Raw genomic sequence first — 17,059 nt, 5'->3', positions numbered from 1 at the left:
GACAAATGTTGGCGAGGATGTGGAGAAAAAGGAACCCTCATGCACTGCTGGTGGGAATGCAGATTGGTGCAGCCACTGTGGAGAACAGTATGGAGTTTCCTCAAAAAACTAAAAATGGAACTTCCATTTGACCCAGTAATCCCACTTCTAGGAATATATCCCAAGAAGCATATATCAGAAAGGATATATGCACCCCTATGTTCATAGCAGCACAATTTACCATAGCTAAGATTTGGAAACAGCCTAAGTGCCCATCAGCAGATGAGTGGATTTAAAAACTGTGGTACATCTACACAATGGAATACTAAGCTGCGCTAAAAAAGAAGGAATTCCTACCATTTGCAACAACGTGGATGGAACTGGAGAGCATTATGCTAAGTGAAATAAGCCAGTCAGAGAAAGATATGTATCACATGATCTCACTCATTTGTGGAATATAATGAATAACATAAACTGATTTAAAAAAAAAAAAAACAGTTCCAGAGACTGAGAAACATCGATCAGACCATCAAACCTCAGAGGGAAGGTAGGGGAGGGTGGGGGTAAAGGGGAGAGATCAACCAAAGGACCTGTATGCATTCATATGGGCCTAACCAATGGACACAGACAACAGGGGGGTGAGGGCATGAGTGGGAGGTATGGGGGGGTAATGGGGAAATAAGGACACATATGTAACACCTTAATCAATAAAGAAATTTAAAAAATATATCACCAGCATAATGAAACATTGTTGGAAATGTAAGAAACTGAAAAAATTTATAATTATCAAACCTCCTCCCTGGGAAAATGCAATATGTATTTGGAAGGAACATTTTGATAGGCAGTTTAGGGTGATGAGAGAACCTTAAGCAGCAAACTCAACTGACCACAGATAAAAATCAACCTGCCATTTTAGGGTAAGTCTTGTCATTTGCTAAGGTTTTGTTTCAGATCTTACATTTAAGTATTTTTATCCATTTTGTGTTTATTCTGGTATATGGTGTAAGTTGGTGGTATAGTTTCATTTTTTTTTTGCATGTACCTGTCCAATTTTCCCAACACCATTTATTGAAGAACTATCTTTATTCGATTGTATGTTCTTGAATCTTTTGTCAAATATTAGTTGACCATAAAGAAGTGGGTCGATTTCTGGGTTCTTTATTCTGTTCCATTGATCTATATGCCTGACCTAGCTATTTTGATTACAGTGGCTTTGTAATATAACTTGGTATCTGGTATTGTGATCCATCCAACCTTGTTCTTCTTTCTCAAGATTGCTATGGCTATTTGGAGTCTTTTTGATCCCATACAAATTTTTGGAGTGTTTGTGCTAGGTCTGTGAAATATGCCATTGGTATTTTAATGTGGATTGCATTGAATCTATAGATTGCTTTTGGTGGTATGGACATTTTAATGATGTTGATTTTACCAATCCATGAACATGGTATATAATTCTACTTGTTTACTAGTATATCTTCCTCTATCTCTTTTTTCAATGTCCTGTACTTTTCTGAGTATAGGTCTTTTACTTTCTTGGTTAAGTTTATCCCTAAATATCTTAATTTTTGGTTGCATTGGTAAATGGGATTTTTTTTTTTAAGTTTCTCTTTCTGAGAGTACATTCTTGGTGTATAACATTGATTTTCTGGGTGTCAATTTTGTTTCCTGCTACATTGCCAAATTTATTTATTAAAGCAAGTAATTTTTTGGTGGAGTCTTTCGGTTCCACTCATATGTGAAATCTAATGAATAAAATAAACTGATGAACAAAATAGATCCAGAGGTATAGAAGCATGGAACAGACTGACAAATCTCAGAGGGAAGGCAGGGGCCTGGGTGGGTGGGTGGGGAGATCCTGCCCCCATGTGGACACAAGATGGCCGCCACAAGATGGCCAGCAAGGGAGGGCATTTGGAAGGGACCAGGCCTGCAAGGGAGGGCAGTTGTGGGCAATCAGGCCAGCAGGGGAGGGTAGTTGGGGCCAACCAGGCTGGCAGGGGAGGGCAGTTAGGGGTGACCAGGCCAGCAGGGGAGGGCAGTTAGGGGCAATCGGGCTGGCAGAGGAGCAATTAGGCATCAATCAGGCTGGCAGGGGAGTGGTTAGAGGGTGATCAGGCTGGCAGGCAGAAGCAGTTAGGGGCAATCAGGAAGGCAGGCAGGCAAGCAGTTGGGAGCCAGCAGTCCTGGATTGTGCGAGGGATGTCTGACGGCCCGTTTAAATGAGCCATCGGACATCCCTCAAGGGGTCCCAGATTGGAGAGGGTGCAGGCTGGGCTGAGGGACACCCCCCCAACCCTGTGCACTAATTTCGTGCACTGGGCCTCCAGTATATATATATATATATATATATATATATATATATATATATATGTGCCTAAGTGACTGTTAAGATGGAACCACCTGAACGACCAGTTGCTATGATGTGCACTGACCACCAGGGGGCAGATGCTCAGCGCAGGAGCTGCCCCCTGTCCACAGGCCTCGATTGCAGGATGGGGCCTGCCAGCCAACCTCCCAGTCCCTCCCCCTGGCCAGCAGGCCCCCATCGCCCAATCAGGGTCAGGCTCCAGGCTGGGACAGGGAACTGGGGGTGGGTGGTGGTGACCAACCTCCTACAGCATCTGGGCAGGGGGCTGCAACCTCTTGCCGCCTATCTGGGGGTGGGGGTGATGGGGACGGATGTGCAGTGAGAATGCGGGGTGCCTTCCAAGCTCACTCTCACTCCCCCTCCTAACCTCCCCCTGGGATGCCAGGGCTTGCATGCCAGGGAAGCCTCCACACTCAGGTGCCAGGTGCCTGTGAGTAGCCTGCCCCACACCTGTGCGGCCTCTTCTGGTGAGCTGGGCTGCAGCCACCGGGAACGCAGGACCTGGTCGGGCTCCCCGTGGGTTCATGCAAGAGCCGATCTGCGAGGCCAGCTAGGAGAGAGTGCACTGCCCACCTGGCTTCTATGCAACGCCACTGGATGGCCCAGAGACCCATGCTGTGCCCCGGCCCGCGGCATCTGGCCGTACTCACTGCATCTCTGGGGACTTGGGTGCCGTGACTCAGGCGAAGGGGGGCATGCAGGGGCCCAGATGCCCAGGTGCTATCCATGGCCCAGAGGTCAGCTGGGACCTGCCCTTCCATGCCAGATGCTCATGCTTCAATTGCCAGCCAGGCCTAGGGACCACACCCATGCACAAATTTCATGCGCCGAGCCTCTAGTCTAACTATATAAGGATATTTCAACATCACATTTTTCATTATTCTTTTATATATACACATTAGCAGCATTTGAGCATAGAGAAAATAAAATCATGAGCTTTTGGAAAATGAAATTGAAACATTATTAATGCATTTAAATAGTCTGTTTCGGGATCCTGCTGGCCCTCATCAAAGAGCAAGGACTTTAGCATATTAATATGTGTGTTCAAGGGTTTGTCTTTATCCATTTTCTCTTTTAAATGATCTTATTTGGAGCTAAGTTCCAAGTGTAAAGATTAGTAAGACAGCCTTCAAGTGGGCACTCAGTTTCATTCTGAGAGTCCTGGGAGACAAGTGAAGTAGCCATAGAGAAGTTACACATGTAAACTTAAGTGATTCGGGGCTAGATATTTGCACATGTAGACATTACCTGCATTCTCCTAAAGTTCTGGAAATGAAAAGAAGAAGGAAAATGATGTAGGGATCATTATTGTGTGCTGGCTAATTAAACACAAAATAAAGGAAAATAAAGAGTTCTATAACTGTTATTTATGGCCCCGTGAATGGGAAATAATTTCTGTCCCTCTTTCTTAGAGCCTCTTTTCATGCTGGTCTCTCCTTTCTTCATGGTTTTGTGATAACTTCTTTAATCTTAAATTCCTCTGTGTGAAATAGAAGGAAAACTCACCTAGGATTGAGGAGACCTAGATTATCCAATCCCCACTGCCCTTCTATATAACCATGTCTTTCCCCTCTCTGACCCTGCCTACCCATATATTTAGGAACTTAAGAAAATTCTATCTAAAAACATTATAATCTCCAAATTCTGTAAGTAAAGGGAAAAACTTAAAAAAACACATAGTTTACATTGAGCAGGAGGATGGTGTGAAGCTGTGCTTCCTTGGCATGACACATAAAAGTTAGAAAAAAATAATTTGCACATATCAAAGCATGGGATATGCACAGTCCTTCACTCCAGTATCCCCTAGAATCACTTGCTTTCTGAGGTCTATTACCGCTCTGTCATTCCACATTTCTCAGATTCGTTTCCATGTATCTACTCACCCTGCCCACCAAGCCATGTTTGCCTGTTCCCATTACAGTCTGCTCTGGATGACAGCTTATGGAGAGAAGCAGTTATACCCAGTGTTTAAAAAGACAGAATCTGCAGTTAGATTTCCTACTTCAAATCCCGGGACAATCCTTCCCCAGCTGTGAAGTTTTGGGAAATTTACTTAGTCTCTCTGTGTCCCACTTTATCATCTGTAATGGGGTATATAAGTAGTGCCTGCTTTATAGTGTGGGTGTGCAAGTACATTCATTAATATATGTAAAACTTTGGGACCAGTGACTCATCTATAGTAATGTAGTTAATAAAAGTGTTGCTACTCTTTATGTTTATTTTAATTCAATTTGGAATTGATATAGATAGATATTTTATGCAATTTTGTGTGGATTCTCCCCTTCTTTCTTTCCTCCCTCCCTTTCTTTTCCCTCCCCTCCTCCTCCTCTCTTTTTTTTTCTTCCTTTTTTTTTTCACCTGTGTCTGCTATTACTTTTCTAGATGGATATTTTAGGAAGCACTTACTTGCCAAGTATCTTGGGTCAATTTGGCTTGATCAAGCAGGCATGGTCCAAGGGCTTGCTAAGCCTCACTGGTGTCCAGGCCATGCTCATTGTTAGCATCATCGAGCTGTGAAGAGTGCCAGAAACAGATTTCATTAATCCTACCACCAGTAGGTCTGAATTCGTTGCAACTAATACAATACCTGTTTCTCTAACTATGCCAACATTTTCTTGACACCGTGTATGACCTCCTGTTATTTCTCAACAAAAGCTGGCAAGCACAACCTAGTGGTGAAGTAAAACAGCCCAGCAGGCAACAAACTGCTGAGTGCATCCACGCTGAAATGAACAGCACATTCCAAAGAGATACACAAAAGTTCAGAAGAAAAAAGGAAAAAAAAAAAGAAAAAAGAATGCAGAATCGCTTAGAGGAGCGAGTAATCCCCTAGGCCACCAGACTTCCATGGCTATCTTCCCTACATTGAAAACTGGGTGACTGCTACCCTGACATCCTTGACAATTCTGATTCTAGTACCATGTTTTGAGTTGCCATCCCTAACTGTCCCATCAGATGTTATCCTCACAAAAAGAATCACTTATGTCATCAGGATGGGTCAACTCTCTCAAATCTTTGAAGCTTCTGCTAGCAACACCAAAAGAGAAAGGAGCCAGCCTTGTGTATGAGTAGGTTTAGTTATAGCTCAGCTATGGGATGAAATCAGACTGAAAGGATCTCCACATACACAAGAAAATATGCGAGGAAAGGTGGAGATATTTTAGTTTCAAAGGCTTTGACTTTTCCCTCATGATTTTTGGGGACAGTGGGTATATGAAACCAATACTCCTGTTCTGTATTTAACTCTGATGAGCACAAGGTAGAGTTTTTACTTTCTGGCTAAAATACCTGATAATAAAAGGGAGAATGCTGAGATAAATACTTTGGATAGTCTATACTCTATACAGTTATTCAACACAGTGGTTGAACAACAGTATATCCAGTTATTGTCATAGGATCTGCTCCGCCCCCCCCCAAAAAAAGGAATATTGAGGAGTTAAATATATGCCCTTAAAGACTCACACTGTAATAAGGGTGACAGACATTAAATAAATTAATAATTACAAAATGTAGAAATTGTCATAAAAATGTTCAGAGTTCCATGGCGGAGGGCGGGGGGGGGGGGGGTGGGAATCAGAAAATGGTTTCATTTGATCAGCATAGGAAAAGGCTTGTCAGAAGCAATCTGTAGAAAAATATAAGCGAGCCTAAAAACTGGAACTGCCATATAGAATTATTAATAAACTTATCAATGACAACATTTTTTTTCAAATAAACTAGCTGAAAAGGAGTAGTTTAATGGTGTTTAACATCTCATCTTCTCAAGGATCAGAATCATTTCTTTTCTTTTTATTGAACTAACAAAGGATAACTGCTATTTTCTTCAAATCTCCAGAGACTAGGGTTTTATTCTAAAATTTAATTTCTTCTGTATTTAACATAGAATTTTATATAGAGTAGGTACTAACAAATATCTCAAAGATTGTGAGAACTAGTTAGAAAGGTTTACACAAAGCTAGGAAATTAAATTAAATGTAGGAACAGACATATCAACATATCAACATCAGAAGGAAAAGGAATGGCCTATAAATTGATAATAGGGTTTGGATAGGAAGTTTTCTTGGGAACTAATTGTTGAATCTGACCATTCACATTCACCTATACTTATGATGCACTCTTAATCAGTGCAGGAAAATCTAAATAAATAGTCCTTATTACTTTCATAAGTACAAATGTAATGGTCATTAAAAGATGAGAATTTGAATTATATGTTAAAATATGATGTTCATAATAAATATCCTTACTGAGGGATAATGGATTTATCTTTTTAGGAACACTATATGTCATAAGGAGTTTATAAGAATAATAAAGATTATAAATAATGGTATTTATGTAACCTATATCTGGGAAGCTGGATTTATAGCTGTAGACTTTGATCAAGTAGCTTAATTTCCAGAGTTGAAGATTGTTGATCTCTAATTAGAAGTTATAGCACTTGACTGTTTTTATATACATCACTTTGTTACATGCAATCTTTCATTTAATTCTTGCAGAAAACACTTATGATGGAGGTCTTATCAATCTTATTTACAGATGTGTAAATTAAGAATCAAATTGTTCACTTGTTCTAAGTTGTATAAACAGAAAAAATTCCAGAAACAAAACTCAAATCTTTATCTTCTCATTCAAATTTTATGCATATCCTCTGAGTATCAAATTATAGTAATTATATTGAAGGTTACAAAAATACTATCTATATATATAAAAGGCTAAGTGACCATCACATCCGAAACAACCGAACGGACGACTGAACAGGCTGTGTGGGGCAACCAGGCCGGCAGGGGGGTTAGTGAGGGATGACCAAATGACTGAGCAGCAGGATGCATGGGGCAACCAGGCTGGCAGGGGGGCTAGTGAGGGGTGACCAAACAACTGAGCAGCAGGCCTAAACTGGCAGTCGGACATCCCCCGAGGGGTCCTAGATTGGAGAGGGTGCAGGCTGGGGTGAGGGGACCCCCCCATGCACAAATTTCATGCACCTGGCCTCTAGTTTATTTATAATTACATTGTATGTATACTTGAAAGTGTTTAATAAATGGTACGGTGTTTCATACCTATGAGATACTGTATGATCACTAAAGAACACATTAATTAATTAATTAATTAATTAATGTGTTTTATTCTCTCACTAGTGGCCCAGTGCACAAGATTCGTGCACGGAGGGGGCAGTTGCCTCAGCCCAGCCTGAACCCTCTCCAATTGGGGACCGCTTGGGGGATGTCCGACTGCCGGTTTAGGCTTGATCGGGATTGGGCCTAAACCGACAGTCGGACATCCCTCTCGCAATCTGGGAACGCTGGCTCCTAGCCATTCACCTGCCTGCCTGCCTGATTGCCCCTAAGTGCCTCTGCCTGCCTGATCACCCCTAACTACCCTCCCTTGCCAGCCTGGTTGCCCCTAACTGCCCTCTCCTGCCAGCCTGATCTCTCCCCAACTGCCCTCCCCTGACAGCATGGTTGCCCCCAACTGCCCTCCCCTGCTGGCCTGATCTTGCCCCCAAATGCCCTCCCCTGCCGGTCTGATCTTGCCCTCAACAGCCCTCCCCTGCCAACCTGATCTTACCTCCAACAACCCTGCCCTGCTGCTCTGATCTCGCCCCCAACTGCCTTCCTCTTGCTGTCCTGGTTGCCCCCAACTTCCCTCCCCTTGCCAGCCTGGTTGCCCCCAATTGCCCTTCCCTGCCAGCCTGATCTCACCCCCAACTGCCCTCCTCTGCTGGCCAATTTGGTTCTAATTGGTCAGTTTCTATGCCAGTCAGCGTCAAAAGCTCTGTCTCCCAGGCAGCCACTGCCTCCTCACAGTTGACCCAGATTTGGTTTTGATTGGCCAGTTTCTATGCCAGTCAGTGTCTCTGGGCCTATTAGCAGGGCCTGATCAGAAAGGCAGGGCTGATCAGCAGCCCCAATGGAGGCCTGGAGATAAATGGACACAGGGCTGCTGGCCAGACTCTGAGGGAAAGAGAGAGGCAAGTGCTGGTCAAAAGCTGCCTCAGATGCCACAGATCAGCCCCTGCTTCTCTCTTCAGGTCTCTTTCCAGGCCTGATTCAAAGCCCCCTCAGCAGTCACTGCTGGGTACTAGGCTTGCAGCCTCAGTAGTCAGCGCTGGGTCACCATGGCAACCCAGCACTGACTTCTGGATGGTCAGTCTTTGGTCGTTATCGGTCATTACACCCTGGTTCTTTATTATAGAGATTTTTAACAAACTCTTTATGAATGCCTATTAAATGTTTTCATGACTGTTCTAAACACTGAAGGAATATGAGGAATGACTTAATGATCTAAATTTACAGGCATTATTTAGCTTATATTTCTTTGTTATATATTGGCACTCTGATCTAGAAAACAATAATTTGCCAGACAATCACTCTAGAATTATTACTTATATTATATGCTGCAGCACAGAAGGACATTAGTAATCCCAGATTCTGGGCTCTAGCCACTGAAGTCACTTAGTTATTGGCCTTAGAAGTGTCTCATTTCACTGTTATGTTTGATTGCACCCACTGGAATTAAAGCAGATCACTGTGCACTGGTATGTGCTGACCTAGTTAAATATACAAGTAAATGACAGATTTTTTTAATGGAGTGGTTTTAATATAAGCAGTAAATACTTGTATTCCTCCAGGTATTGTTCTGAAAATGGCAGCAATGATTCACAAAAATAAGGAGGCTATCTGAGTTAGAGATTTGCTTCATTACTAGGGACAGCATAGACTGTTTCATCTTAGGTAAGCCAGGCTTTATATAATGGGGAATGCTTATGAACTGAAATGGAAGGTAATGGACCAGTGCTGGAAATGGTGATCCATGACCAGATTGTTCTGATCTTTCATCATACTGTCTGCTGACCTACTTGGCAAGTTGAATTCACTCTTCTTATTCATGCATAACTGGGGTCACTTAAACATTAAAGGGTTGGAACTTCTCTCCCTCTCATCATTTGACCTAGGTTAAACCTGTTGTTCCTCTTTGGTCCAGCATGTGGGAGGACATGAGGGTATATACACATGTGTGAATATGTGTGTGTGTGTACATATGCATGCCTAAAGTTAGAAGTGTGGACCTATTGAAAAAAATGGGGCCAAGGTCCATGCTTCATGTATTCACATGCTAAAAGGAGATATGTAAGTGGGAAATATCAAGTTAACTTAGAATGCCAATAGGTTTACATTAAGTCTTAATAGATAATTATCAATTATAAACAATCTTTCTATGCTTGGAATGTCTCACTTCTTTTTTTAAAATATACATAAGGACATTTTATGTATTTGTAGTGAAATGGATTTAAAAGTGTTGGATAAAATAGGAGCAGAAAATTGATAAGGGTAAGTGATACAAGATTTACACATTAGGAAGAACCTTGAAATATGGCACTGGGAAAATGAAGCTTGAAAAAAATGATGACCCACACCTAAGTGAAGTAGAAATTCCAGAAATACTAAGGCAGATGGTGAAGAAATGTTTAGAAAACTGGGCATTCTAGATTGTATTTAGTAACTGAGGCCAGAAAACACAATAGTTGATTATGTTACAAAGAAGACCCCCATGACTATTGACTTAGTACTTAACAATGCACTGAAGAGAGAGGTTCTCTATGATTGATTTTTTTAGAAGGATGCTTATCAAGGTAAAGCTGCCTGAAGACTTTAGAGCATACTTATAGAATTATTAGAGCTGGTTACTTTATCCTTTTGCCAATCGCTTTTGAATATATGTTTATTGGTACAGAGAAAAAGTGATTGCCACTTTGAATCCAAGGTGTACAAATGTACAAAAATGTTCTTAATCCCATTGCTCTGACCAAGGTGCTGAAACTGGCCCCTGAAATTGCATCCCAATTGTTAAGAAGCATAAGAAAGTGGTAATTGTTTTTCATTATATTCCTAATCACATTCAAATGAAATAAATAGCAAGGTACTAAAAATTACCCCCCCCCCAAAAAAAGCGGGTTACTATAACCATCATTATCTTTAAGAATTAAGATTAAAGCCATGCTATAACCCATTTAAAAATATTGAATGTCTGGAAAACAAGCAAACTTATATGACACATCAATTGGTTGTCTCCCCCACAAGCCCTGACCCTAGCTGGGGATCAAACCTTCAACCAGGTACATGCCCTTGACTTGGAATCAAACCTGGAACCCTTTGGTTCACAGGCGGAAACTCTAACCACTGAGACACACCAGCCAGAGTGACGAAAGTTCTTTCTTTATCCATAATATCACTGCTCTGCAGGGAATGAACATATAAATCTTTGTATTATGATTTACTGACATGAATAAATCCTAATAATTATGATAGATAATAAACAATCTTCTAGAAGTCCATGCCAACGTCATTGAAAGTATGTGTGTGTGTTTTTACATTCATCAAAGGGCTATTCTAGGTCTCCAGCCCTTTTTTCTTTTTTCTTTTTTTTGCTAACAGGATGGCTCACAAGAAAATTAATGCATTCCTCTATAATTTTAAAAGAAAGCAGACTATTAATTAAAACTATTGAAGACATTTGGAGTAAGGAAAATTGGATGGGCTAGATGGATTACTTATGATCCTTAAGATCAGAAGGAAACACTACATCTTTGACAATATGGTGCTCTCCTCCCAAAGGAAGCTGAGATTCCTGGGATACACACACAGGTCTATGAATGTATGGTCCTATAGGCTGCACTGTGCAGATGTCACTTCCAGGTTTTGCCTGCAGTGACTCCCCTGTGGGCCAGGGGTGGAAGAAGAATGACTCTAGCTCCTGTGAGGTGACAAATCTCAGGAGACCAAAGTGAAAGGAGGGTGTGTTTTGACCTTTTGTCTGATTATAAGGAAAGGTCCTGACTTCTTACTGCACACTCATTAAAGGGCTTCTCCTGCTCTCAGCTACTGGATGGCCCTGAGGGAGCATTACCTTTAGAAGATCCTGCTTATGAATCAAGAGATCTTTGGCTTCATCCCAAAGAAATCAGCCATTGAACATTATGGACTCTTGAAGTGAGAAATTACCTGCAACACCTTTCTATGCCTTATTATTTCATATTAAAAACCTGGAAAAGATATAAGAAAACAAATGGGCTGTATCACTTCAAAGATATCATATTTAACCCCCAATTTCCAAAATAAAAGGATAGAATGCTCCCCATGTGTTAGAAGGAGTGGGCCCAGAATTATAAATATCCTTCAAATATTTTAGTTTCCCTTTGAGTTATGCTTACAAAGATTGATAGGAAAGGAAAGGGAATAATGCCATTACTTGAACAGGTATAAAATCTATGTCCTGTATAACAGGGAGAAGAGATTTCATGAGCATCGTTTATCAATTGCTACTTCAGGCCTTTCTTTATATTACCAGCAGGAATTGGGAGAGGGATTTATTTCCCTCTTAACTTACCTAACTTTTTCTTTTTACTTAAGAAGCATATCAATACTTTTGCCCATGTGTGGTCTACCTTTTCCATCCTACTTTTTCTCCCTAATTTCTGTAATATTTTTCAATTTATGTACTTCTCTTTAAAAAAAAATGACAGAAGATTAATTAGGTCTATTGTGAACAATTTCTTTTAACAATGATGGAGTTAAGAGAGGCTTAGACCCCAGAATAGTCCACTGATGAATGAAAGAAAAAATTTAAGTTCCCTCCATACTTTCAGGCTCCTAGGCCTGAGGCCTAAAATAATATGTGATGGACTGCTATCCCAAACATCACCATCGTATGATATAGTAGAAAGAGAACTGGATCTAAAGTCAGTGCCAAGCTTACCTTGGGCTTCAATGACTAATTATAATACCATCCATATAACACTTAGATTCACTTTTCTCATAACAAAATGGCAATCAAGATACCTATCTCATTCTTATGTTTCCAATAACCTGTTCTGATGACATTCAGGCTCAAGGACCATTTAGAGTGAGTGAGTTTTAGATGTAGTTTTCTCCAAGGGGGAAAACAAAAGTCAAATATCTCTGTATGGAAACTACATACAATTCAGGTGATCCATAACTGGTAATAGGAGAATCTCCAGATGGCAAGGGTTTACTGGCCTGATATGAAAGTCTCAAACTATTTATCTCTTGATATTAACTATTCCCTTAAGGATATAGTGACCTCAGGGAAAATCTGCTCACAATTTTCATTTGCAGACATCCCAATATTTTCATAATTCATCATAGTATATCTGAGTCCAGTCTGAAAAATGTAATTGAGGCTTTATTTATTTAGGAGAATATTATAAACATGAAGGGCAAGGAAAATGTCACAAAATTAGATAATATCTTATAGATTGTAGTTTGCTGCTCTTCAGGCTCACGTTGCTTATCCCATCCTGGTTTCTGTCATGCTTTTGTGCAGTGAGTACTATCTTAACACCATTCTGGAATTCATTCCTGATCATCAGCCTTTTCTTAGATCCCAAATCAGATTCCTGACTACATTGCCTGAGCAGCTAGGTCCAGCCATATATAAAGCACACATTTTTCAATTATGGGAGCTAATTATTTCCTTGTTTTAATTAAGCATGTTTGAAATTATGTTTCTCTTTTTTTTATAGCCAAGTTAGTCTGAGCATATATTTCATCTTTATATCTTCTGCAGAATCTGGCAGAAGTTCTATTATCTGTTGAATAAGTGCCTCAATGATTAACCATACCACTATTAGGGAATTAAAATACATATTCTATGACAAAACTTATGGCAGAAATAAGTATAGAAAACATTTTAGTCTGTTGTTCCATTCACTGAAAATCATTTCTAAAATAAGGGCCAAAGGTAAGATTAAAAAGTTTTGTCATTTATTTATTAGACATAAATTTATTACAAACCAACTTGCAAATATTCAAAAATACTTTAATCACAAACAAATCATAATCATTTAAAATATTAAGTGTTAAATTATATATTTTACATTTATAGAATATCCAATGTAAGAATTATATAGAACTGGAAGTCTGGTTATGTTCATGCAACAAAATAATGTAGCTCAAAATATGACAAATATGGTAAGAAATATACTTACAACATATAATTTGTAAACCAATTTTATTTGGTTTCATGAAAAGTGGAGAAAATGGTGCATTCAATTCTTAATGTGAATCTTTTGGTAAGCTGAAGCAAATGTAAAATTTGTATCATGACTTTATAGGCAATAGGTTACCTCGCTCAGTTGGTTGGAGCATCATCTTGTACACCAAAAGGTTGTGGGTTGCATTCCTGATCAGGGTACATACCTAGATTGCATGTTCGATCCCTGGTCAACCAATCTATGTTTCTTTCTCACATGGATGTTTCTCTCTCTCTTCCTCTCTCTCTCTCTCATCAATAAAACATCCTCAAATGAGGATAAAAAAAAGTTATCAATGGATGTATTAATTTTATACATTCCTCCGCATTTGTGATGCAGGTCATTTGTTGAAATTTATTTGTCATACTTATTTAAAATTTTTGTTTTCTTGATATACAGGGGTGGGCAAAAGTGGGTTTACAGCTGTTCCTATGGAAAAAGACATGCAGGTTTTGATTATTACAATAGCATTATTAACTCAAAAGAATATCACAATGCAACTGTAAACCTCCTTTTGCCAACGCTTGTATATCAATAAAGCACTTCTTTTAAAATATATATATATTTCTATTGATTTCAGAGAGAGGAGAGGGAAAGAGAGGAATGTCAATGATGAGAAACATCATTGGCTGCCTCCTGCATGCCCCCTACTGAGGATTGAGCCTGCAGCCAGGGCATGTACCCTAAGCTGGAATTGAATCCTGACCTCCTAGTTCATGGGTCAATGCTCAACCACTGAGCAACACTGGCTGGGCAATAGAGCAATTCTTTCCATTGATTCACATAGTTTCTTTTCTTCTAAATTTTCAAAATTATAGCTTAGCACTGCAGTTTTAAATAATCTCATTCATGAAATGTTATCTTAAGTGAGACTTTCCAATTGCCCTGTTTTCCAGATACTGTGAGATATAAGTATAATTTATTTACAGATGATCAGAGAACTCTGGAAATACTATCAAATGTTAAAAATTGATCCTGGTTTATAATTTTTATAAAAGGTTAGTTAAGAGTGTGCTATATTCACAAAGCACTTAATTCTTTAAGCCACTTAACATCTGAAAGCCTCATTAATGAATCATGAATAAAGGTAAAAGCCTTTAACCCTGAATGCTGAGGACATTGGTCTGGCCATATACATCATAAAAAGAGATGCAAACCAACAAGATTACAGTTAAAATCAGAAGAAGAAAATCCATTATTAGAAAATCTTATCCTATATAATAAAAGGGTAATATGCAAATAGACAGAATGGCAGAACAACCAATCAAAGCATAATATGCCAATAATATGCTAAGGCTGCTCAACCACTCACTATGATGTGCACTGACCACCAGAGGCCAGACAGTCAATAATTGACCAGTCGCTATGACATGCACTGACCACCAGGGGGCAGATGCTCTGACCAATAGGTTAGCTTGCTGCTGGGGTCTGGCCAATCAGGACTGAGCAAGATGGGCTGGACACGCCCTGGAGCCCCCCCATCCCCGTGGCCCCTCCCTGCCTGATCGTGTACCAGTGGGGTCCCTCAGCCTGGCCTGTGCCCTCTCGTAATCCAGAACCCCTCAGGGGATGTCGGAGAGCTGGTTTCAGCCTGATCCTGCAGGCCACTCCCCTTGGGAGGGCGCCAGACGCAGGGCTCATGGCTGGCAAGCGCTGCTGTGGCAGCGCAAGCCTCTCCCTATTGGGACTGATTGGGTACGAGCCCATGGCAGGCACGATGGGGCTGGGATGAGCGGGAGCATCAGGTAGGAGCTGCAGGTAGCATTGGACAGTGGGTTTTGGCCTGATCTCTGCAGGCCATCCAGAAGGACCCCACCCATGCACAAATTTGTGCACCTGGCCTCTAGTATACAATATAAAAATATTCATCATGATCATAAACATATTTAGGTTTTATTTCTCACTTTATATTAGTAAAATATTAACTGTGGTTTACTGGAGGACCATAGTAAAATCATAAAAATTAGATACTCTGAAAGAAATTTCCAGTTTTTCAAACATCAACAAAATAATTTCCATCCATAATTCAAACAAATATAAGATGTGTAGATATGATTTCAAGAAGATGTCATTTTCTTCCCTGCTACTACCCATGATACAAGCCAGAGCAAGTTATCATAATTTACTACAAGTGCACTGTAATATCTTTAAACCAGTCTTAGACCAAGTTTCATTAAGAGCTATTCATTTCATGTGCCTTATATTTGTATCGCAAATGCATTGTGCTAAGCCTGGATGTTTCCTCATGGTGCATAACACATGATAAGACACATAAAATGCAAAATAAGTATTTGTTGACTGATCAATTTTGTTTTACAACTTGATTATTTAGACTTTTGAAATAGTTGTGTTGTTTTCTTGATTCCTAGTGCATTAGAGTACAATCAATTCTAATTCTTAAGTTTATTATTTTAAGAAAAGGTAAATTTCAGCCACAAGTGGTACAGATACTAGAATCTGAAAGGCAGTTTTTTGTTTGTTTTTTAAATAGAATGCATTATGTCTCTTTGTAAGTCATTAAAATATTATGGAGAATAATATTAATTGAAATCTTGAATTCCCCTTTATTAAATTTGAAGAAAACTAGGTGGTAACAACACTTTATAAAATAGGCTATTTGCTCAGCAAATAGGTCATCAAAATAAAGCAAACCCCCCCTCCCCCCCCAAAATAAAAAACAACAGCAACAAGAACAAAAGGCATGTCTTAGTTATAAATAATTCCAAATAGCCTACTTATGCTTCCAGGCACTGATTGTACAAGGTAACTTATTGAGAAGTGGAAAACAGAAAAATCGGGGAAAGGTTCAACATGGTGGATTTTATCATTAATTGAAATTTGGTCCAAAAAAGCAGAAGCACAAATCAATATTGTGATATTGTGTAAATTATTCTGAGAAGCACAGGTAGCTTGGGGGATTGGAAAGAAGAACTAACATGTTCTATTTAGTGCTACTAAGAATTCATTTTTTTATGTAGAAAAAGAGAAACCTTTGATGTCAACATTTGTTTTAAATCTATGCACACATTTAAAAAGTAATGCCTCACCCTAGCCGGTTTAGCTCGGCGGATAGAGCATAGGCCTGCGGACTGAAGGGTCAATTCCGGTCAAGGGCACATGCCCAGGTTGCGGGCTCTATCCCCACTGGGGGGCGTGCAGGAGGCAGCCAATCAACGATTCTCTCTCAGCATTGATGTTTCTATCTCTCTCTCCCTCTTCCTTCCTCTCTGAAATTAATGAAAATATATGGAAAAAAACAAATAAAAAGTAATGCCTCTATTTGTTAGATGCAAGTAATTCTCACACAGACTAGGAATTAACCTGCAAAACAGGCTCATACCAGAAAAAAATAAAAATAAAAACTACAATCAGAGCAATGATTCCAGAGTTAACTACAAATGGCTCACATTTCTTTTAAATTATATGTAAAGTTCACCCAACCATGTCTGCAGTGCCTATTAAACCTAAAGACAGTAGTGACCTAGGATGGCAGTGTTGGAGTAAAGCTCATGTGACCCAGCCTCAATTCATAGAATGTTGGTGGTTATTTATTCAACTCCTGTACACTCTGCAGCTGGGAAAACTGAATTCTCACACCAGGGAAGCAGCTTTCTCGAGGCCACAGAAGATGTGTGGCTCTAAGTTTCATGAGGGTGGACACGGTG

This window comes from Plecotus auritus (assembly GCF_963455305.1).
Source record: "Plecotus auritus genome assembly, chromosome: 2".
In the NCBI taxonomy this organism is placed as follows: domain Eukaryota; kingdom Metazoa; phylum Chordata; class Mammalia; order Chiroptera; family Vespertilionidae; genus Plecotus; species Plecotus auritus.
The sequence above is the reverse complement of the archived record's forward strand: the minus strand, read 5'-3'. Positions refer to the sequence as shown.